This window comes from Fukomys damarensis, unplaced genomic scaffold (assembly GCF_012274545.1).
Source record: "Fukomys damarensis isolate Sample0158 unplaced genomic scaffold, DMR_v1.0_HiC HiC_scaffold_15, whole genome shotgun sequence".
Taxonomy (NCBI): Eukaryota; Metazoa; Chordata; class Mammalia; order Rodentia; family Bathyergidae; genus Fukomys; species Fukomys damarensis.
In genome coordinates, this window is record NW_022900927.1 from 62232258 (window position 1) to 62257459 (window position 25202).

Genomic DNA, 25202 nt, shown 5'->3' on the forward strand with positions numbered 1-25202 from the left:
GTGGGGCGGGAAGCGGACGCCGGGCCCAAAGCTGAGCACCTGCTCCGCTCCCAGACCCCGGGCCTCCCCGTCCCACAGCCTGGGGTCCCCCGCTCCTGCCGCCTGCCCTGATTGTCCTTCGACTTGGTCGTTCTCCTTTCTGGCTTCCTCGCCTTCCCGTCTCCCACTCCATTCATTCGGCCCCTGCTTTGACCTCCGTGCTCGCCCTCAGGATTAAAAAAAGGGGTAGAAGAAAGAAAGAAAAACAAAAGCAAAGGTATCCAGATTGGAGCCCTGGGGAGCCAGCGAGCCTTAGGAGGGAGCGAGGGAGCGTGGAGGAGGAGGGGAGCCGCTCTGCACCGCTGCTGCCCCTGCGGGTCGCAGTTGCGGAGCCCTGGGGAGGTGGCAGCTCGCCCTGGGGCAGCCACCCTGCCCCGAGGACACCGAGCTAGCCGGCCAGGCCCTCAGCCCAGCGCACACGGCCGGCCTCCTCCAGCCCACGCTCTGCGCTAGGAAAACGGTCTGGGTCCATTGTCCAGGTGCCAGCAGGGCCTTCGGTGAAAGGGAGGCCGGCCGGCCCTCTGATCAAACTCAAAGGTTAGTTAAAAGAGAAAAGAGCTGAGAGTCCTCATGAATAATGCCAGGCCAGCCCACCCCTCAAGGCCCCAGCCCAGTGTAGTGCGGCCTTGGACCACTTTGTTATGCTGCTTGCCTAAGTCAGAATTTCACAGGAAGGCCCAGAAGAAAAGCTCCCACAATTAGGGGTCGCCTGTCAGAAAACATTAACGCCTCCTCTCCTGGCCTGTCAGGCTGGCTGCAGATACAAACTGGCATGGCGAATTGAACCTCGACGTGAAGCCTGCCAGGCCAGAGGGGCAGGGGTTTGCAAGCAAAGGAGATGGAGCCGCCTCAGCCTCCAGGTGGTTTCTGCAGCATCCCGATGCTTGCGATGCCCCCAGGTCCAGCTTCTGAAGACTCAGCTGTGGATGCCTGGGGTGGAGTCGCGGGAGATGGTCCTGCACACAGACCTGACAGATCTCTCCCGCTAAAAGCAGTGGGGGATTTTCCTGCAGGAGAAACAATGCATCCTTACATGCTACTTAATGAGCACTGTTCAAGGGCCAGGCCTCTGGTTTTGTTAATGATTCGAACCCCCCCACCCAGTGGCATTTATTATATTTTCCTTAGATGAAGAAAGTGAGACTCAAGGGCCGTGGGTCTAGCCCCTGGTCACATAGCTCAGGAGCGACACAAACAGGATTCGAACTCAGGTTTGCCTGACCCCAAATTCCAGCCCCCTTCCTGTCATAATGCTGCCTTTTGTTTCTCCAGTGAGATCCAAAGGCCAACTGCATGTGCTTCCTGCTGAAAGCACGGCCCTGGTCAGTGTGTGCTTTGCCACGGTCCTTGCATTACCAAGGCTATGTTGTCTCTCTTTCAATAGTCTGGTCTGGACTTGACATTCATGTACTGATGAGGGGAGGAGAGGAATGAAGGCAGGAGGGGAGTTACCCGATGCACCGCCAAGTAAGCTGGGGTGGAACCTCTGCCTCTCCTCTCCATAAGAGGAAGTAATGTAAGTAACGGCCTGCCAGGTTAGCGGCCAAGATAAAAGAAGAAGACGATGTAAAAGTGTGTAGTAGCATGGAATGGAGTGCAGAAAAGATGCTCCAAAGAACTCAGTTGACAATCAAATGGGAATTCATCTTTTCAGTTTTTTTGTGTGTAAAGAAAATATATTCCCTGCATGGGAGCGCATCTACGAGGCACAAATGCTGTGCTGCCCATGAGTCCTCAGGAGCTCTGGGTGCTGCTGTTCCTCAGGGCCCACGCTGCCAGGGCCCTGAGGGGCGGTCTCGTGTGTCTCAGAGCAGCTGTCTACTGGAGTGCAGAGTTTTGGAACCTCCAAGAGATGAGTGGTCATCTTCTGGGAGGAGCAGGATGGTTTGGCTGTTACTTCCCTCTTTCTAGCAGAGTGAGTAGGACATTGTCAGCTCATTCTATGGAAGAGAAAGCTTAGGCCCCACGAAGCGACTGCTTTGCTGGGGGATTAGCACTGGGAGTTAGAATCCAGCCACTCTGCTTGTCTTCTAGGAGCTTTACCCTCTTTGCCTTCCGGAGTGGTTCAGAAATATGCACTCTTCCACCGGCCTTGGGAGGAAATTTTCAGGAAACCACTTGCAGGAGTTTAAGGAATGATCATTACTCTCGCTGCACACGGTGGCACAGGTGAGATGATTTAAACTTCCTTCAACTCCCCGAATGCCAAGATCTGGGCCGCTGCCTCTTTGTGCCTCCCCACCATCCCATCAGTTGTTTCAAATTCCAAAACACCTGTAAAAAAGAAGTAGCAGGAAAACAGAAACGTTGCCGCTTTTAAAGCCAGGACTGTTTAACAGTTCTGCCGCAGTCGGTCAGCGGCTCCTCTGCCTTTCGGCCCCCGTTCTCCTTGGCAGTCCCGGACCGTGGAGAGTGAGGGTTGCCTTCAGCACGCTCTTGCTCTCTCCTCCACTTGTCCTTCCGCGTCTTCCTCCACGCAAGTGTCTTCACTCCAAGGACAGAGTCGGTCCTCAGTGCACACAGATGCCTCGAGGTTGCTGGCCGGAATAACGGAGGGCTGCAGAGATGAGGCTGCTCTGAGGCTATTTTATACAATGTCACGTTGGCCGAATGTGTCCAAACGCTGTCGTACTTGAAGTATAGGTGGCCTTACAAGCCATGCCCTGCCCACCCCAGCACATCACAGAGAAGGGCTGACATGAAGACGGCACACTGTGTGGCCACAGAGACACAGCCGAAGCGGTCTGTGTAAATGATCCATGAGCTCTTTGCCCTACAAATCCAGGATAAAACAGAATGACCAGATTTCTTAGCCGTGGAAGGGGAACCAGGACAGATCCGTCTGGCCTCTTGTTCCACGCACGGTGTCTCCGCGTCCCGAGGAGACGGAAGGGGGTGCTGAAGACGATGGAGCACACAGGAAGTGCATCCTCTCTCTCCAGACGGCTTCTTGTTGAGGTGGCCACGGTGACGGCCGACTGGACCCATCTCCCCACTCTCGGGAATGTCACCCTCCTTCACTGGGACACACAAGTAAGCACTTGCTGTGTGACAGCTAAATAGATAGTTTTAATAAGAAAAAAAATCCGGCAAATTCAAAAGACAGGCACCCAAAAGCATGTGCTGGATTATCTTCTTTATATATATATAAAATGTAAAACAACTTGAAGCTTTAATGTAGACTATTGCTTCAAATAATGTTTTAAAGTTCATGCAATGGCATGTCACGCAGAATTTGAATGGCGATGTAGATTTATGTTTACTAATGTGAATGCATCTGTGATATTGTGCATATAAAAGAAGAGAGGAGCCAACCAGAGAAAAAGTCAGCATCTAATTACACACATATGTGTGTTTTCCCCACCCCTTTCACTCTTCTACTTATAATAAGAATGTGTATTAATTCAGTTATAAAATCAACAAATCTTTTCCCATGTCCTGTTCTGGACCCTCAGGGTCCAGCAGTCCAGATGGCTGTCATGTTCCCTTTATAGTTTATGGGATCTGACAGAAACTAAACAAACAAACAAACAAAAAAACAGCAAAAAAACTAGCTATTGCATATTTCTTCCAGAATTTTAAGTGTTTCTTGAATGTACAATAATATCTTAACTAATCTGTGGATTTCTACACAAATAGGTTTCTTTCTTTTTCTTTAAATTTGTTTGCTATTTGTGAATAAATGAAAGAAAATGTTATAAACCAACGATTGTATATGCCCATAGCTATCCATCTATGCATCCTGGAGACAGATCTTAGAAAGTAAAGTGCTTCGTCAGGGCAAATGTACCTTTAGAGGTCTTTGGATTTGTGTTTCCTGATTGAGGGTAGAAACACTGAATCTGATATAATTTCATCAGCAGGGACACATGTATGAACACCAACATAGCATGAGTATTATAATTTTAGACAATGTTACCACTTGGTAAAGTTTCTTTAAAAAGCAGTAGCTCATTCTTTTATTTGGCTTGTCTTACCTCACTAGGGCCATTCACTTGTTTTTTCATATTTACTCCAGTAACTCTCATACCCTAGACTTAACGAGAAAAGCTTCACTTATGGTACATGTCACTAGGGATTCTGATGAAGTAGGGGCTTGGATACAAAGCCCTTTGGAGGAGATATAGCAGAAAATTAACTTTGGAAATGACAACGGTGGATAAGATGAAGCCACCAATCCATAAAGGTGGCTTATGTTCTCAGTTCGCATTTCCAGAGTTACATGGGCTGGACGTCCCCAGTGGTCCATCTGGAGGAGGTGAAGGCAGAGGATTACTTTGGACTCAGATGCCCCTAGAGCTCCTCCCTCTCCTTCCAGCCTCTTCCCATTCATGTTGACCTCCCAGCCCTGCCCCCCACCTGCTGCTGTCCTGCAGAAGAAAGCCATTTCCATTGGCCTTGGCTGCCTGGGGAGATCTATATTACTCTGGGGAAGACAGGAGCTGTCCCCATCTTGGTAAAGTGTGAAATTCGGTTTTGATTGCAAAGGGAAGCCATTTCAACGGGATTACACCGTGACCGTGTAGATTAAACTCAGCCATATGGCCCAGGGACACTTCTTCCTGCGGTCAGGTAACAGTGCTTTGCTAATGACGTCGTGATGACACTTTCAAATGAAAAATAAAGCCACCTGGACATGAAGAAAGGAGGCAAAAAAAAAAAAAAAAAAAAAAGACAAGATGCTGGTAAGCATTAGCCGAGCCCTTGGCTTTCTGCTGTCTTTGAAGAGGAGTGGGAATTTGTTTAACTTATAAATCAGGCCAGTGAGCACAGTGTTATAAAAAGACTTTTGCCTGCTTGGCCCATAGACAAAGATTCTAATGTCGACTCAGATGCTGTTTAGCTTCGTTTAGCCTCAGTTTCTTCACCTACTGTCTGAGCAGAAAAATAGACTCTGAGCTGCTGTCTGAAGAACAAAAACCACGTGGGGAGATGACCTGCGAACTGCTAACCACATACAAGTGGGAAAGAGGACTTTTATCAGTTGCGAGAGAGAGAAATTAAATCTGGCCAATTTAAATAAGAAGGAGACAGAAAGAGCTCTGGGTAGTTTGTACAATTGCTAGAAAGACTGATTCCAGAATCAGAAATTGAGCCGAAACAAATGAAACTCAAATGAGCAGTTTAAACGGACCCCAGCGTAGCTGGACCCGGCAGTGACCACTTCCAGGCGGCCTCTAGGACCAGCACTGGGTGTCCCGCTGATGCTTACTGGCTGGAAACTGGCCCGGCTACCATCGTGCCCACAGTGGATCCTCCACGGTCTCTGCTTCTTCGTGTTCTGGTCCTCAAGCTCATGCCTGTGGTGGGAACTCGTGATTGGTTGAGACATAAAGGTCAGGGATGTGGGGGAGTAGAGTACTTGCCTTTGCTTTTTTACTCAGAGATAGGTTGTACCAAAATGCTTAAGAATATCCCAGGGAAGTGAACTCAAGAGCTGGGCAACCAAAATCAGAACAAAGCAACAAAAAAACGACAAAGGTGAGAGTCTGAGGCAGGAGGATCACAAGTCTGAGTCCAGCCTGTGCAACTCAGAGACTTAGCAAGAACTTCTTGCTAAATAAAATATTAAAAAGGGCTCGGGATGTAGCTCAAGGTGAAGGCCCTGGGTTCAGTCCCTGGTAGTGGAAAAAAAAAAAAAAAAAAAAGCAAAGAAGGGAGAAGAGGAGGAAGAGGAAGAAAGACAAATACCTTGTAGTTCAGAGTGAGGTCTGCAATCTTTTCCATAAAGGATGGCTTAGGGGATATTATTAATTTTAGGCAAATGCTCACTTCTGCAGTTACAGTGCAAGAACAACCAGGAACAGTATGTACATGAGTGTGCCTACGTTCCGATGAAACTTTGTTTCCATCAACAGGATTTGCTTTTCCAGCCATTCTTTGCCGGTCCTTGCCTTAGGACGGTAATAGTGGTGACAGCGAAGTCTCCTTAAAACTTCACTTAGACGCCTGGCTGGAAAACGCCGCGGTGCCTGTGGTCCCGTTTCCTTCAGGCAAGTATGTCTTGTCTGGTTCACCTTGCCCTGTAACCACTGCTCCCAGGCAGGGTTAGTTAGTGCTAGCAGCCTCCTCAGACTCCTGCAGTGTTCCAGCTCTGGGGAAATGTCACCAGGGACCACTAGCACAAAGGAGCTCAGTCCATGCCAAAGGTCTGGGCCTCACCACCTCCCTAGCGTCTCGATCAGCCACCCTGGGGACGGCAGCAACTTATGGTTTCCGTGTGACATTCCTGTGTACGGGTTTGGCTGACCCAGGGCAGGGCCGGGCAGCCGGGTGGACCGAATGATGAGCCGGCAGGTGTCACACAGATGAAATCAGCCTTAGGTGGAAGAGGTTGTTTCCCTTCCCATCACTCATAGGGAGTGGGCATTGGTCTGTGCTGGGCAGTAGGGCTACAGATGAGGTCTCTGCCCTGGGGAACCTTCCCTTAGGGTTCTTAGTGTCTGTGAACTGGAAGCAGTAATTTATTACATGCACATCTTCAAGCATTGTAAATGTTGCAGGGAGATGAGCTTGTTCATCATTCTACAAGGGAGGTCGTTATCACTTTTACCAGAAATAGGCTTGAGGGCGTGAGCAGAAAATCCCAGCTATGATTGGAGACCAAAGGGTGGGCTTTTTTCCTTCGCTCCCCGCTCTCTCCTGTGCCCCCCACCCTCCTCCTCTATCCCACTCCTTTCCCTCTCCCCTTCCCCCCTCCCTGAGAAGCCCACTTGTCGAAATCCACTCTGGGTGTGTGGTGCCCCACAGTGCCACGAGGGTCACAGATGCTGCTGGGCTTTTCCCCAGCCCTCCTTGGCATTTAGCTTGCTGTCTTGTGGTCCCAGGAAGATTGCTCCACCTCCTGACCACATGTGCTTTTAAGCAAGTGGAGGAAGGATCAAGAGCAAAAGGATTGTGCCGGTTGAAGCTGCTCACTTCTAAAATGAGGCGGGAGGTAGCCAGCCTGTACTCCTAGAACTCTGGAAGGCTGAGGCAGGAGGATTACATGTTAGAGCTCAGGCTGGGCAGTGTAGTAACTTAGCAAGACTCTGTCTCAAAAGAAAAAAAAAGGCTGGGGACCAAATGCTCAGTATGAAGTTTCTGGGCTCCATTCTGAGAACTTCCAAAAATAAAATGAAATCAGGCTGGGATTTTCCTTTTTAAACCCAGCACATCACTGCTTCAAAAACAGGTAGTGTTCTACTAACACGAAGGAAATGAAGCTAGGCATTGGGTCTGAAAGATTCGAGATTCCTTGCACAGTAGATTTCAGCCCAGGCGACACTTCACATCAGTTCATGGGCCTCACCCTCAGCCTGGACCTGTCTGCAGTCCTTTTAATCCTCATGGTCTGTCTGTACTTTTAAGTGGGAAGGCAGGGTCTGATTTTCCAACATCACTTATGGAGCTACTGCATTTTAAAGGTAGCCCCACCCTAAGGTTACCTTCAACTGCCTGAGTCACAAGATAATAGAAACAGTGAGTGGCCTGTCCCAGGTGACACCCAGCAGGAGTCCAAGATTAGGATGAATGGCAAGAATTCTGGTGTAGTTTTTCTTCTTTTCTTTTCCTTTCTTTCATTTTTTGGTACTTGGAATCGAACTCAGGACCTTGCACTTGCAAGGCAGGTGCTGTGCCACTGAGCTACATCCCTGGCTGCATGTAGTCTGTTAGAAAGCTATCTTATCAGTATTTCCAGATTGTAAGACTGTCAAACCATCAATGCCAGGTGAAGTTTTCTCCAACCAGTTTCCCTCATTACTGATATCTGCCTGTAGCACCTGCCGGGCCTGTAAACTATGTCTTTACTCTTTCCTGATTTTCACATTCCTAATGCCTCTATGGGTCTTAACCCAGCCCACATTAAGGATTTAGTGGGCTCTGAGAGCAGTGTTGCTGGAAAGACCATCTCCCCAGTCTTGGTTTGTGATATTTCCATCCACCCAATGTTTCCAACCACAAGACGGGGAGTCACTTCTGATCCCCTCTCATCCTCTCCACCCAGTGGTTCCCTCAGCTCCAAAATATTCCACGTGATGCCTTAAAATTCCAGAAAAAGCAGAAAAAATATTCAAATTATTTATTGTGCTCTTTCCCTAGATTAAGGATTAGACACGTCACCTTTCAAATTTAGAAGTATTTTGGCTCTAAAGGTATCCAGAAGTTTGAAGGAAACATTAGGCACATGCATTGTAAACAATGTCTTGCGTCCCGACTTTTTAGATATATCTTAGGTTCAGCCTCTGCATTCTCAGTCCCATAGCTGCTTCGACCTTTCTTTAGGATCTCACGGTTTCTCCCAAGACTTCTGTCTGCAGTAGTCTCCATCCATCCTCTACATTGTGGCCACCTCAGCGCTGTAAAACTAGTGTACAGAGCACCTGACTTCCAAGGACACTGTCTTTCTTAAGTGGGTAAATTCTCTCTCCTTTGCTGCAGATACTCCTGTGGTTTCCCCACTGTCCACAAGAGTAGTTTCTTTAGTCATTCCACAAACACTGATGGACTTCTTGCTACCTGTCAGCAGCCTGCTCGGCAGTATCAGGGTCATCTGAAATAAAAGAAACATGGCGGCCTCTCTCGTGGAACTTCCATCCTACTGAGAGATTGAGAAGGGCTTTGGTGACACGGCTTCTGTCTGTAGCCCCACCAGATCTCCAACTACTCCTGTTTGCCCCTGCACCCCAGCAATGCCACATCTCTTAGAATTTTCCACACACATTCTGCTTTTTGTCTCCTCTCTGCCTCGGCAGGTATCCTGTGTGGTGATCTGACCTCTTGAGTATCACTTCTCCCTGGAAGTCTTCCTTGACCCCACTTTGCACAGATCAATCACTGTTTTCTCTGGAGCTTTCGTATCTTCCGTTGTTATTTAGTTGCCTTAACCACAATTTCCCATAATTTATTTGTTGATGGCTTTGCCTTTTTTCCCCCTAGGGTGGAAGAAACCATCAAAATCCAAAGACTTTAAACTATTTAGAACTGAGAGAAACTTCCAGATTCACTTTTATTCAGTAAAGCCTGCTTCAAGAGAAGAGACAGGATGAACTTTTTCATATTGGCCACCAGAAGTTACAAGGAGCCTTCTGTGGCTCCAAGAAAAATAGCTCTTAAGAAAAGGAGCCAGGAAACTCCACGATGCTTTATCTCACTCAACTCTAACAATCTGTGTGTCCTTATTAATTGTCAAACAATGTTTTATGAATCTTGAAAGTAACTGAAATAAAAGAGTTCCGTGGCATGTGCTTCATAATGGGGGAAACTCAATTTTCAGAACACAAGAAAGGAACTATGCATTTTTACTCTTTAGGTGTCAGGAGGTCTAGGGAACAGAAGGAATGGACTTCAGCAAAAGCAAATTGATTTGGGAATTGTCTTTTCAGCCTAAAAATCCTTATAGCAAGAAAATGGGAGCATGGGGGGGAATCTAAGAAAAACTGATTAATGTGTTAAAGCAGAGACTCATATTTCTATTCTCATAATTTTTTCCTGTATCAGGGAGCTTTTATGCTCTATTTACATGCTCAACTGTTAGATATTTCAGAAAAAGACTATATCTCAAATTCTCAGAGCCTAGTACAGACACCCAGAAAGTGTCTCAGTATGTGTGGATTTGAATTAAATAACAGTATATAGTAGATAGTAGGTGTGATGGAAACTATAGTGTGTGATTAAATTAAAATTTTTTTCATTATAGTAAGAGACACAGGAGTCCTCCCCCAAATGCTCCCACTTGCTTTGAATACGTTCATCACATCATCCTTGTCACTTTCTGAAGCAGGCCAGGAAGCCCTCTTCCTGACTGTCTTTAATTAGGCTGTCCTGGCTGCCTTAATGTCCTGAACTGATTCAAAGCATTCACCTTTCATGATCATGTTGGTTTTGGGGAAGAGCCAGAAGTCGTGCGGGGCCAGATCCAGTGAATCAGGTGGATGAGGACACAGCCTCGTGGTTTTTTGTGCCTGCCTTTCTGTTGGAGGGCACTCGGCAGCAGCATTCACCGCATTTTTTATCACACCCTGTAAAGACACTCATGAAAGAGGGCGTCCAGAGCAGCTTCAGAGAGGCGCAAGAATGGAGGGATCAGTGGGCTCAAAGAGGAGGAGAATTTTGATGGGGAAACATAGCAATATGTATCACTGTGATAATTTTTTAAAAATTACATATTCACTGTGTATTTCAATCATCTCTTGTAGTTTATGTCTGGCTTGATGAGAAGTGACAGACACAGCAACAAAAACAAATCGGCTACTCGAATCACAGGTGTCCCACTTTGATCAAGTTCTACATTGTAGGGTGGGCAGGACCTGCACCTGGCAAGGGCAAATCTGGGTACAGGCAGACGCACAGCACACGCTACGGGGGCCACGGCCAGCCCGCTCCTGGCTGAGCATCTCCGAGGCTCTGTAACTGAAGTCCACCCACCCCTCTGATGCCTGTGCCAGGGACACTGGACTTTAGCCCTATGCTTGTTTTGTACCTTTCTTTTCAAGCATCCCTGGGGAGTCCAGGCATAAGAGAGGGGCCTTCGTGTGGTTCTGGTACACTGGGAGCCGGGTGTTCACTTCTATCCTTTCTGTTTCCAATTCACAACTTCTAAAAACCAGTGTGCTCAGAGCTCTCTTCTTTGTAAACCCATTCAGCAAAATTTTAAAAATTTACACACATTCAATGAGTGTGTGGGTTTTGGGTGGGCTTGGAAATTGATTTATGAGTCAACCACTTTTCTCTTTTCTTGCCATCTCCCGCTTGAGTGGTTTGTCGGCTCTGGGCTTTTCTTTCACGAAAGGAGAATAAGGTTGCCTATGGAAGAGGTCAGCATTTCAAATTGGTGGAGTTCAACTGCACAAATGACATAGAACTGACAAGAAAAGACGAGGGGTTTGGAGGTCACGGACTGCATAGGTCTCGCTTCGGGTTTTTGCTTTGTGATGAACCCTGGCTCCAAAATGAATTAAATAACAGGCTTAAGGACTATTGAGGGAGGACTGAATGCAAATCAAAGATAAGTAGAAGTTTTCTTTCCTAAAAGGGGGATGATTTCTTTTCCTTCCCTCTCCCCCTTCCATATCTGTGCTGGCAAGAGCTGCATGTTAAACACGCTTTTGCTGCCATTATACTGGGGGCTTTCACCGCGGGCCGCTGCGATGGCCTATCTCTTGGCCTATGATTAATGACTTGCTAGGCAATTTGGAAGCCATAATAACTCCGCAGTCCACACACAAACTATATAGTCGCATTCCTTTTGCGGATTTGCCAAGCTGTTACCAAGGGGCCTGCAGAGGAGCCGGATTGCCGGAGAGATAGCGGAGCATTTCTGCAAATGCTGTTTGGGCCTTATCTCGCTGAAAAGTGCAGTGAGCAGCAGGCTCATTTACAAAAATTCAAAGCCTATGTCTCGCCGCGTCTTTATTTCAGCCCAGATTAGGGAAAACAAAACAAAACAAAAATCGCTAGGAAAATAAATAAATAAAAAGCTGGTAAAAACCAATCTCGCTACATGGTCTCCAGGCTCCGAGCGTTTCCTGATGCAGGGCAGCATGGCTGTCAGATTTCGACTCCGATCTGTCAAGGTCCAGTGCTAAATGTGTCCTCTAAGAGCACAGAGTGGATGTCGGAAAGCCCAGGAGAAGCAAAGGCTTGGCTTTGGGGTTTACTGTTTGGATGTGTTTGTGTGCAGACTCCTGAGTAGGAAATCTGCATCCAAGAGAGAAGGGAGCCAGCGTAGGGCACGGGGGTCGGTGTGCCAGGTAAGGAGGCTCTGTCTCGGTTCAGCTGCAGCCTGGCTCTCGTCCATGGTCTTAGATCTCCGTCTTTTCCTCTCCGTGCTACAGTGTTCCCATCTGTTCAGTGAGAAGGTCAGAGTCAGCCAACTATCAGGGCTTTTCGAGCTCCAGTTTCTATTCATGCTGGAGTTATTTATTGAGCACCCACTGTATGCTAGACATTTAGGGAAGAAAGCAGAGAAAGGTCCCCGTGCCGGGAAGTTTCCATTCTTAGAGGGCTGATGCAGTTATTAACAATAAAGACAAGCGAATTATACGTGTTAGTGCTCAACGAGGACTGTGGAAAAGCAGGGGCCGGACAGCTCCGCGCAAGAGGAAGCAGCACAGCCATGGGCTGGCACAGAGCACGGAAGGGGACATGGCAGCTGGGGAGATTTGGCAGCCACGGGAAGGAGACGAAGGAGTGAACCACGCGTCCAGGAAGCAAAGCCTCTAGCAGAGAATTTGTCTAAAGCAAAGGCCCCCGTGGTCTCTGTGTCCACAGCAATGTTGTTCTCTGAGACCGAGTAGCTTTGAGTCCCCTAGGCAGCTGCTGGCAACTCTATCACCCGGATCCATGATTGCCAACCTGGGCTCTTTGTGGAAAGCACCCAGGGAATTATTCACATAGGGAAGTGCAGATCCCAAGTCCAGAGATTCTGATTTCACTGGCACCCGAGTGCACCCTGGGCACTGAGGGGTTGCCGAGCTCCCCGGGGGTTTTTCTCAAGGCCATCAGAGTTGGGCTTGAGCCAACGGTCAGCTCCCCATAAGCTTCCTGGGGGCTGTTTGTGGTCGATACTAACAGCAAGGAAATGGCACTCTGTCTACCCACATGCAGTCGTGTTCCGACGAAGCTTCTCTGCACGACACTGGTCACGGGAGGAGAGTGAGACAGCAGTGCCAGAGTATGGGGAAGATGGCAGAGAAAACCGTCCCTGCGACTGTTCAGAGCCATGGAACACGCGGTGCGAAAGGTCAAACTCCCCCAAGTACAGCTCACTCCAGTGCTACTTCAGTATGCCCACCACACCCACGTAAGATGAACTCGGGCCGTCTATTTAAATTCTTACTTTTATTGTCCTAATCAGTAAAATATGTGAAACCACTTGTTTGATGGACTACACATAACAAATCTGATATGTAGCTCAAGCTATATATAAAGATACAGATAACTATAAAAGTGGCAAGTGCTCATCTGCGTGCAATCGTAAACCATTCCCAGGAGGACGTCTAGAAAGAAGTGAGACACACATTTGGAATTTGGAAATACACGCGAAGGAGATGAGGTGGTGATGACAGGTGATGCTGGCAGAGGACTCCTGACTCCTGTTTCATTTACACGTGAAAATGGTCCACGTCGGGCCGAAGAGAAATCGCAGTTAAATGGTCGAGGTAGGCTTTGTAATTAGGCACCCCATTAATCGGTGTGGACGGTTCAGGTGATTAGCAGATGGATTTTCCCGTGGGATTCCCACGCGTCAGACATTGTTTGCTTTGAACTGTGCGGCTGGACTTCTCTTTTCTCGCGCTGTGTCAGAGCTCTGTGCTGGGGAAGTCAGGGCTGTACACGTAGGCTCAGTAGAGCCCGCTGTACAGATTCTGGAAAGTGTGGGAGAAACATGCAGGTGATTTTATCCTGATAATCAAATCTAGCTGAAGTGCTTGCCTTTTAGAGAAAAGCATGTAAAATATATATATTTTTTAAATTAGGCTTTAGTTTATGTGCTAAACCAAATTTACTTCCACTCCCTATATATATATTTACTGAAAAATATGGCTAAATACTTTTAGCATCTGTAGAGTCATCAATAAAATCACTAGTTATACACTGTCAATACCTCTTTCTTAAAAACATTTTAATTTTACTTACCAAGTAATAAGTAAATTAATCCCCACGGTAAAATGTTTAGGTATTAAATAATAACTACCCCTTCCAATAGTAGTCATTCTAGAGGGAGTCACTGTTACATGGTAGGAATTAAACTTTACCTCCCTGTATTTTTATAGTATTTTCATATATGAGGTTTTAGGAAAACCTAATTTGTGTGTGTGTGAGTGTGTGTGTGTGTGTGTGTGTGTGTGTTTTAGAAATATTTGACGTTACTTTTTATATGGTATTCTACAACTGTCTTTTTTTCAGGTAACTGTACATCTTGTGTATGTATATATTATATACATGTTAGTGCAAGAAAAGTAAGCCTAAGTCTAGAAAATGGCTGCACAAGATTTCAAAGTACAGTGGACTCTTGACTTATGAACTCACTTCCTTCCCGAGGGCTGGTTGTAACTCCAGCTGGCCAACTGAAGTCTCAGACTTCTCTCCACAGCCTTCAAAGTCTCTCTCCTGCACACAGGCCCATCTCAGGGTCCTCAGAGAGATACTGGCCCAGGATTTCTCAGTGAGCCCCACACAGGAGAGGATGTTGTCATGTTCCTTCCAGAGCTCTTTAAGGGTTAAATCTTTTTTTATAATTATTAGTACATTTTAAGTATACCATGTAATGACATTCATCATTGGAGATTTGTACCTTTAAGGATTAAATCTGCACCTGAGACTCTGTGGAAGCACAAGGGGCTGGCACTTGGGTGGTAATTCAAGACTGTCATTGTAAGTTAAAACTAGAGTTCTGGTCATAGCCCCAGTTGTTCCTGCATCAGGCCTGTCACCATTCAAGGGTCCACTGAATGCACCTACATCCTGGAGACAGTCATGGCTACAACACGCAGCGTTGCCTGGCTGACCATGCAAAGTCACTTTACCACAATCTGTTCACAAGTGCTGTATTCATTGAAACCTTCCCTGCCCCTGTAGTGGGCATGCAGTTGCAAGGTCTATGTGCTCTCATGCTCATCCCAAAGAAGTGAGTTAGAGATGGTTAGAAATAGCACAGAATCATCTGGCCCAGGCAGGAAATGATATTCCTCCTTGTCCTTTGAACAACTGAGCTAAGCTGTAGCCCAGCATCTGAGAGTAAGGGGCTAACCATCACAGTACATCCAAAACCTCCCTGGCACATCTGTGCTGCATTAAGTAGGGTACAGGAAGTCTATTTAAGTATTAGAACAGAGACCGATATAACACTGGTCAAAATGAGTTTAGGGATTTAATCACGTCCCTGTCCAAGTGTAAGAAGTAAGGGGCTGGCACTGAGGATGCAAGGTATTAGCAATCTCTCATCTTGCTCAACTTTCCTCAGGGTGCTGTGTCTTCCATTAGATCCAAGACGGTGGCAATCACAGTAACACTCAAGCCAGCAGGGAGAGAAAGACGTACCCTGAAGTCTTGCTCAACCTAGAAAAAAAAAAATCAAGGGTTCTACTCTGAAAGATAAGGTAAGGGCAGGCACTGTCAGGCAGCCATCTGGTTATATATGTCAAAGGGACAATTACACGCTACTCAACAATACAGGAGCAATGACGAGTAATTCACCTATATTATTTAAATTTCACAAAGAATTTTCATGTGCATTTTGTCATTTCGCTCTCACAGTTCTGTGGATTAGTGGCCCTCAGGAAACAGACTGGTCAGTTTAGAAAAGGACACTGACAGCAGCCATTATCAGCGGCTGCACTTACTTTAAAAGCCTCATCTGACCATTAGTGGAGCACATTCCACTGCCCAAATACTTGATTCTGCATAAAGTATGATTTCTGAGAGAAGTAGAGATCTTTCCTTTGGGGAGGCATGGGTGAAAGCTGGCCAGGAAGAACCGTGGAGAGAGTAAAGATAGGGGATCGGAGAGGCCGTCCTGGAGGAGCTCAGCACATGGACAGGGCCACAGGCATGAGCAATACTTTGAAGGACACACTTACTCAGCAGAAAGACTTGCTCGTGTGCTACTTACCTTCAGCTGGGAGTCTTCTCATCATGGAAGGCAGGTTAGCCTCAGGTTGACGGCTGTGTCACCCACAGGACAAGATCTCAGTGGACATTTCAGGATTTTGCTTTCTGTGTCTCCATCCTGTTTCCCATTTCTAGTTGGTGTGGTGAGAACAAGTGTGGGGCATTCTATCGAGGGTGTTCTGGGAGGCCTCCTTGAAAGCGGGGATGATGCTCAACCCGCAGTGGTTACAAGGAACCTGAGCTCAAGATGCATCCATACTCCTCACCTTTCACAGGTGGGAGAATCATTTGAAGATTTCTTTTGAATATGGGTTCTGATCTAGGAGACCCAGCCTGGGGCTTGGACTCTGTTTCTTGGGAATCTCCCAGCTGGGGCTGGTCCCTGGGCCATGGTTTCATTAGCCTGAGTGGCTGGCACCCATCATAAGCCAAACGCATGGCTGTTGCTTTGAGCCAATATGCTTTGTGCTGGTTTTATCTCAGGCAGCACATGGGGCTGCTCCAGTCAACACACTGTTATTAGTTCTTCAGGATTTCTGTAAAAAAGCACCACACACAATGGATTGATGCAACAGAAATTTATTTTCTCATAGTTCTGGGGACCAAAAGACTGGCACCAATGTTTCTTCTGGAGGCTCTGAGGGAAATCTAGTCTGTGCCTTTTCTAAGCTCTGGCAGACAGTACAGCCCTGGTGTCCCTTGACATGTAAGCACGTCCCTTTCCTGTCTGACTCTTATCACATGGCATTCTCTGGTCTGCATGTCCAAATTTCCCACCTTTTATGAGGACACCAGTCATTGGATTGGGGTTACTCTGATCCCATATCACCACAATTTGATGAGAGGTTTAAAGACTATTTCCACCTAAGATGACACTCTGGACTTCAGCATATCTTTTTTTTGTGGACAGAATTCAAACCCACACATTGGAATTATTCATATGGGAAATGCTATTTGGGATTCTAAACAACACCTGTTCCAAGAATCTTTGGGACATCATCTCTTGGTAAGTTGCACCTATCTTGTCTAGGATATTTTTGTGAATTGCAGCTAAGACTGAGAGTGCTAGGTCTTCTTTTTTATCTACTTTTTTTATCTATTGGAGAAGAATATTAATATTTAATTTTTGGTGTATAAATTATCTCATTGAATCTTTACAATTCTCCTCAAATTCTACAGCTCAGAGATCTTAGCAAATTGGCCAAAATCATACAGTAAATATATTCAGCAACAGATATTCCAATGAGAGTCTGTCTGATTTTGGACACCATCTTTCAGCTGTGCCACAGCGTGTCTCCTTTGGTATTAGAAGGTCTGAGTTCTTGTCCATTGAGTGGTATGAGCTAGAGTCTTAATTTTGCTGAAATGCCTCCTTTTGAAATAGGGCCAATAAATTCAACCCTCATGGGTTTTACAAGCATCTAGAAAGTGAAGTAGATTGTGTGGCCAGGGTTGGGTTTAGGGTTAAACAATGTTGAGCCAGAGGCCTGGCCAGATGTGTGATGCACACCTGTAAGCCCAGCGTCTGGGAGGCTGAAGCAGGATTATCATAAGTTCAAGCCCACCCTAGAAAACAGCAACTTAGCCAAAACCTTGTCTCAAAACAAAATATAAAAGAAAAGGATTTGGGATGTAGCCCAGTGCAAAGGCATGGTTTTAATTTCCAGGAACACACACACACACACACGCACACCAGAGATTTGGCTCAAACTATGTGACTTCGGGCATGTCAATATTAACTTTGGAAGCTTTAATTTCTTTATCTGTAAAAAGGAGATAATCACATACCGTGAATCACATACCGAGAAGCATTGTAAAAATTAAATTAGATGATACACAGCACATTTAGTTCCATTTACGGCCATTGTAAGCCCTCGAAGGTGAACTACAATTAACTATTTAAAAGTGTTTTCTAAAGTGCAAAGTTCCAATTAATAGCAATTATTAAAACTGTGTTTCGTTTCGGGTTCCATGGGGCAACATGTTCTTCAAAGCGAGGGTGATTTCTTTGGGCGTTTTCTAACCGAGCAGCACCATGGCGTGGCTACAAGCCATAATCTACACCTCTGTACAACCCAAAAGGCAGATTTTTCATGTAGGAAGACAAAAGCAACTGCCAAAGAGCTCTCTGAGGTTCACTTCCTGGAGCAGAGGGAGCTGTCAGCCTGTTTTAGGCGGGGTAAGGACTCAGAGTCCCTCATTAGCTCATCCAGATTTGCACCAGCGGTGACCTGCGCAGATCACATTGGTCTGCGTGGTTCTGTTACCACGTGGCTGGCTTCTCCAGCTGAGATCTATTTCAGCTTGAGCGACTCAGAGGAAGACCAAAGTACGCACCAGCATTCTCTGATAAGCTCTGAGAACATTCGCCTGTTCCCCTGGCAAATATCTCTGGGGAACCCTCATTTAGTTTCTTAGTTTCTATACCCATCCCTCTCCAAGTCCTGCAGTCACTTACATCAACTCAGCCAAAGGTCAATGCATGCGCAAGGTTCTGAGTTCTCAGGGAAGTCACTGTGGTACAGCTCCGGGTGCTTTCACCCCCAGGAATTTGACCTCAGCCATCTGGATTAATCTCTGGCCCAGAGGAACTTATTTGCCATTGTGGTCTAAGATCTCTGACCCGCAAGGGAGGCCCATCCCTTACAGTGACCCAGGGCCCGACAGATGTTCTCTCTTGAGGAGGCTGGAGTGGAGACACCTATAAAGGGAAGAGTGAGCTCAGCCTGGCTGAGGGGAGGCAGGAAACGCAAGCCACCCAGAAGCAGAAGTCAGGGATGGAGGAATAGCCTGTGCAGAGGGAGGGAGCTTGAGCACCGGGCAGTGTGAGTAGAGGTGAGCTCTGAGGGAGCTATGGAGACCCCGGGAATTCAGGCCAGGGAATCTGTTTCTGAGGCATCCAAGTGGTGAACTATACTGAATGAATTCATTTCTTGACTGAACAGTAATACAATTTAAATCTGGCACCTTAAGAAAAAAGGGAGATGTGTTGGAAATACAAGGGAAAGCTCTTAAAATACAAGAGTTACTGAGGACACAGATTTGGCAAAGAATGCTAACAAGGCATTAGCTTTCCATTACTGTGACAAATACCAGGGATAAATCAACTTAAAAAGTAGGAAAGGTTTATTTTGGCTCATGGTTTTAGAGGTTTCAGTCTGTGGTCACTTGCCCTATGGTGGCACAGTGCATCGTGACGAGGGTATGTGGAAAAGGAGGCAGAGTTCCTGGCATCTCTAACTTCCTAGGGTCTCCATTGTGCCTTCAGCTTCACTATCACAACTTCACACTCTGCCCTTTCTTGGGCTTCTAGAAAGCAGGAGCTGTGACTCTGTCACACTTGTTTCCCTGGCCTCCTAGGCCATCTTCTGAAGTCTGGGTGGAATCCTCTGTGATTCTATAACTATCATACTCTGCATGCCTGAAAAATCAGTATTATGTGACTGATACCCCGGTCCACTGCCTGCATGAGCACAAGCCTGGCCCCCTTGGATCAGGGCTGCTGTGCCCTCTAAGTGCCTGGACACCTGATCTTGGGGATACATTTCCCTAGGCAGTCTGAATGAGGAGGTGTCCTGGGGCTCTCTTTTGTAGTGGAAAATTTACAGTTTTGTACCCTTGAGCCTGTGATGGGTGGGGTCATACTGATTTCTGAGAAGACTTCAAAGTATCTTTCATCCTTACTTTTCTGCTTGCTGAGTCACAATACCAGACACCTGAAACTTTAAGGAAGAAAGATGTATATTGGCTCAGAGTTTGTGGAGGTTTCAGTACATGGTCAGCGGCCTCCAAGGCAGGCAGCACAGCAGAGTGGCGTAGCAGAGGAGAAAGAGCTCATGACATGGTGGCCAGAAACAGAAAGAGATCAAAGGAGGAGGGAGGAAGACAGATCCTTCCAGGTAATGCCCCCAGCCACACCTCTTCTGACCAATATTCACCTCCCAGCATCACATTTAGCTATAATTCCACTCAGCAGTGGACTCATCAGTGGACAGAGGATCATACCCCATGACCCAGTCACCTTCCCAAATCCCATCTATGAGTGCATGAGGCTTTGGGTGACATCTAGATACAAACTTTACCATCACTGCACAAAGCACTTAGATTCTTTTTAATGTTAACCTTTTCAGCAATGTGCTGTTCTTTACCTCAGCTTGGCAGATGTTTCCTTTCTGGCCACACTGCAAACTTAAAATGATTCAGTTCTGCTTTTTGCTCTTATAAATCTGGCCAGAAGCATATAGCAGGAGCCCTACCATAGCCCGAGTGTTGGGCTTCTTTGAAAACACACACACGTGTGCGTGCACACACACACGCACACATATGAAATATCTGCTCATATATTTTGCTCATTTTTAATTTAACTGGTTTTCATTTGTTGTTTTTGTTGTTGAGTTTTGAAAGTTACTTTTATATTCTAGATATTTATCTTTTAATCAGTTGTATGACTGCAAACTTTTGTTTCAGGCTATAGCTTGTCTGTTTATCCTTTTTATGTAGAATTTCAAAAACTAAATTTCTATTTCTAATTTTGTTGTTGCACTCTGTTTTATTAGTTTTTCTTTTTATTTGGCATAAATTTACCTGGGTTTCTTCTCTTTATGGTTCATGAAGCTTTTTGATTCTGTAGGTCTATGGGATTTTTGTTTGTTTTTTGCCAAATTTGGGACATTTCAGTAACTCCTAAAAACATATTTAAATTCTATCTTTTTCTCCTTTCCTTTTGAGATTGTACTAATATGAATATTGAATTTTACTATTTCATAGGTCCCTGAGGACCTGTGATTTAATTTTTCTATTTCTCTCTATTGATGTAATCTTTCACATGATTATAAATGATATTATTTTTAAACATTTTCCATGATTATAAATAGACAATTTCCAATTGTTTATGGTCAGAAGATAGACATACAATTGAGTTTTGTATTATGGATCACTCTTTTGGTATCACATGTAAGAACTCTTTCTAGGCTTAGATCGCAAAGATTTTCTAATTATTTTTGTAAAAACTTTTTAGCTTTATATTTAATTTTATGATCTATTTTCAATTAATATTTGTATAAAGTGTGGAATTTAAATTTAGACTCCTTTTTATGACTGTAGCTGGCCAATTGCTTGAGCACCATTTGTTGGAAAATCTATCTTTCCTCCCCTGTGTTGCTTTTATAATTTTGTAAAAAAGTACTTTGGTATATTTATTTGGAACCGTTTCTGGATTATTCCTTTTGCTTCATTTTTATCTATGTATTGATTTCTCCATCAATACTATATTATTTTAATTGCTAGCCATATACTATTCCTTCACACTTGAGTAGACTGTCTTTCCACTTCGTCTTCGTCTAGATTATGTTAATCATTTTAGAACTCAGGATTTATGACTGGCAGTTTTCTCCTTTCATCATCTGAAAATGTGCCACTTCCCTCTGATCACCGTAGTTTCAGATGAGAAATCAACTGTCATTGCTACTGGAGTTTCCCTATATGTAATCTATCATTTGAAGAGTTTTTTTCTTTCTTTAGCGTTCAGAAGTTTCATTATGTCGTGCTTTGGCATATATTTATTTGGGTTTCCTCTCTTTGGGGGTTCATGTGCTCTCTAGGTTTGTGGGATTTTTGTTTGTTTAGTTTTGTTTTTTGGGTTTTTGGGGGGCAAATTTGGGGCATTTCAGTATCTCTGTAAAATATCTTTAAATCCATTTTCTCCTGTCCTTCTGAGACTGTAGCAATGTAAATATTGAATCTTCTCTCTTCACAGGGTCTCTGAGGTCCAACTTAAATGTTTTTCAGTCTATTTCTATCTACTGATGTAATCTTTCTTGTGATTGTAAGTGGGACTGTTTTAAAATATTTCCCATGACTATAAATAGATGGTTTCTAATTGTTCATAGTCAGTAGATAGAAATGCACTTGAGTTTTGTATTTGGTGCTGTACTGTGGTACCCTCTTACTTCTAGTTGGATTGTTATAGAGTCCATCTGATTTTCTACATAGACTTTTTACATGAGTGATGATGTCCTCTCCACATCACAACAGCTTTACTTAATCCTTACTGATTCACTACCTTTGTAAAAATGTAGACCTTTCCCCCTGTCTGGGATCATTCTGTCCCAGTCACACTCTATATGAGATTTAGGAGATGACAGAGGCTTCTTAGAACATAGCTCAGTGAGCTTGGGCACCGGGGGTTCCTCACAAAAGGCTGGGCTAAAGCAGTCTGAAGCTCTAAGCATTACAGAAAATTCCAGAGCAGCATAAGCTTTCCTGGTATCCCTTTGAGATCATTTTCTTAATGAAAATTATAGTCACACCTATTTACCTTCTGAATACTTTGCACAGCAACAAATGATTTCGCTGAACATATAAACTCATCACTGAGAGGAAATTGTCAATCAATGTCAGCAGACCCCACATCTATAAAGATGACTAAAATGTTTACCCTCTTGGTGTGAGATTAAAAAATTGAGTTGCTATGCAGAGAAGCTGGGTCCCTTTGTTTCACCCATTATTCCTCAATTGTGCCTTCCAGGAGTAAGAAATTCTCCCCTTCTGGTCTCTCACAGGAGCAGGTCCAGGTAGCCCAGCAAATTGGAGAAATGAAGCAAACCACAGTTCCCATCATCAAGGAGCCTACCTCAGAGCGGGGAGAACAGATGTACAAATGAGAGTCAAATACCACAGCAGAGCAGGGGTGAAGTGGTGTGAAATCACAGAAGGACTCCTCAGTCTGGGAGAGAATTCAGAAGTGTTGGGAAAGGCTTTCCATCCGTACTGGGTGGTAGGTTTGGAAGAGGTTTCCCTGGTAAGAAGAGGGAAGTAAATGGTATGTGAGGAATAGAAAACGGCATGTTCCAAGATGCAGAGGCCTTTGAGTAGGGAATTTGGGGTTGTCTAGTTCAGTTTCCGCATGCCCGCGCATGCACGCGTGTGTGTGTGTGTGTGTGTGTGTGTGTGTGTGTGTGCACGCCTATGTGCACTTTGGAGGGAAAGAGTTATAAGGGATGATATTAAAATGACAGAACAAGATACTAAAGGTATTTGAGCATGATAGACTTTGTACCTTATTTAGCAAGCCTGTTGACCCTGGGTGATTTAGACAGTTAATATTTTCAAGTAGAAGAATGATTGCTCAGTTATTAGAGATAAACTGTTGGCATCACATATGGTGAGACTACAGGTGAGGGACCGTTAGGAAGTTTTGGGGATAATCTGCTTTTCAGACATGAAGCTCTGAACAAGAGGAGATGGTGTAGACAAGCAGAAAGAAGATTGTCAGCCCACATTTCACAGAAAATATGGAACAAAAGAAGAAGCAAAGAATGCTTTAATAAGTTCTCTGGTTTAGCGTCTCCCAAGCAGTGGTGATATTAACACAGGCAGAGTAGAAGTGCGGGGTAGACACTGACAGGCTGAGCTTAACACAGTTGCGTTGTCCCAGGCACTAGTTCAGTGACTTCTGAGAAGAGGTCAGAATGGAAGGCCCATTAGATTTGAAATAATTTAAAAATCGGGGTTTATTCGTTTCCTGCTACTTCCATAGAAATCACTACAAAATAGAAAATTTATTTACTTTGGAAGTGAGAAATGAGTCTTTTGAGACTCAAGGGGACATCGTGGCTGAATTCCTTCCGCAGTCCTTAGGGAGATATTTTTCCTACGTACGTGCTGTAACTCCTGCATCCCTTGGCTCGTGGCCCCTTCTTCCATCTCAAAGTGTGTCTGCTGCTTCTTATACCACCTGTGCTCTAGTGCCCTGCATCTACCATTCCACACAGTGCAGGATAATAAGTATTCTCATCTTAATATGCTGAACTGAAAAACATCTGCGCAATTCTCCTTTTTTTCTTCTCTTTCCAGTACTGACCATTAAACCCCAGGGCCTTCACGCTAAGCTACATCTATAACCCTTTAATTTTTTTTTTTCTATTTTAAGATAAGGTTTCACTAAGTTGCTGGGCTTGAACTTGTGATCCCCTTGCCTCAGCCTCCCAGAGTGCTGGCATTACAAGGCTGCACCAAAATTCTCAACGACAAAATTCCTTTTGTCCTGTAAAGTGACGCACTGGTTGTGAGGATTCGGATATAGATGTCTTTGGGATCTAGGGGATGTTGTTCCGCCCACCACAAGGGCCAATGAGAAAAATGTGTTAGCGTGAAGGAAGGGGGAAAATGAATTTATAATCTGGAAAACATTAGTATGGAGAAAGAAGGGAGATGCTTGCATAGTAAATGTTTCTTAGAAGTCAATGAATCAAGAAATTTCTAAAAGGAGACATTGCGCTCCTCTCCGAGGCTTCTCTCTGGCTGGCCCCACTAGCCTGCCAGATGCCATGTTTACTTAGCACCAGCCCGTGAAGTCAGCAAAAACAGCAAACGGTGTGTGAAGCAATCGTCTGGACCTCTTCTTGCCAGTTCCTGATTTATTTGCTTTTGGTCTGAACTTTGCCCTACTCAACTCTGAGCTCCTGGTTTACCTGCAGGTCTAAATCCAGACGTGATATTCAGGGACGCAGCCCTCCATCTCCCTCTGCAGAAGCCAGGTTGGCCGCCCCTCTGTCCCTTTCTTCTTTCATCATGGTGGCAGTGAGCAACACAGCTTCTTAGATCCCTGGGCTTCCACTTTATTTCTTTACCTCGAAACCCTTGAGTAGAAGGGGTGGGGGGCTTGGATTATTCTGGCACCCTTTTTGTTGCTGTTGTTTTTATTTTTTGAGACAGGATCTGGCTAAGTAGTTCAGGCTGGCCTTTAATTCATTATGTAGTCCATGCTGGCCTCAAACTTGTGGGAATCCTCCTGCCTCAGCCTCCCAAGGGCTGGGATCATGAACATTTGCCTCCACACCTGGCAGGACTTCCCATCTTAACAAGGTGAAGCACCCAACCCAGAGAAAGGCTGTTCTCAGACACTTTGGGGCCATGAGAGCCATCACAGGGGAAAACATGTGACAAGGGATTTTCTGTGCCTGAGTGATCTGTCCACCGCCCAAGTGATATAGTCTATTGCAATGATTCCAGAACCACACGGACCAGAACAGCTGAGTTCCTCTAAAAAGAAAGTGGGGGCTGCTATGACAGTAAGAAAGAAAGGTAGAATGCTGGACCAACAACAAAACAGATGTTCTACACTATGAACAGATGTCTAACTTTTCCACAGAGAAGTGATGACATCCCTGCAGCATTATCAGGAACCATGCACTCAGGGAACCTAGATCAGAAAGAGCAGATGATGGCTGGGCCTGTAGTCACCCAACCCCAAACACCTGGCACTCATGTAAAAATTCTACAGAAGGATTATGTCCTTGTAGCCCCTAGCACAATGCCTGGCACAGACAAGATTCAGTAAACCCTTGATGAACTAGTAAGTCAGTGATGATTGACAATCCTGAGTACAGGAATATAGAGATGTTAATCTGTAATCTCCAGGTGATTGGGGAATCAGGGAAGATTTTTTTTTAAAGAAGACTATTTTGGTGGACATACCCAGCTGCAAAATTTTTAAACATAGACTTCCAAACCAGTATGTTAAAAACTCCACATCAGGGTCACACGCTGGCTTTAGAAATCGAGAGCCA

At 45.2% G+C, this 25202-nt stretch overlaps 1 long non-coding RNA gene across 1 annotated transcript; it reads left to right on the forward strand.

Moving 5' to 3' along the window:
* The first annotated feature begins 9 nt into the window (after positions 1-9).
* Positions 10-6031, forward strand: LOC104867085. The gene is made up of 4 exons (XR_002025580.1): positions 10-1954; positions 2074-2208; positions 2825-3072; positions 5898-6031. It is a non-coding gene; the product is annotated as an uncharacterized LOC104867085 (long non-coding RNA).
* Positions 6032-25202: the final 19171 nt, after the last annotated feature.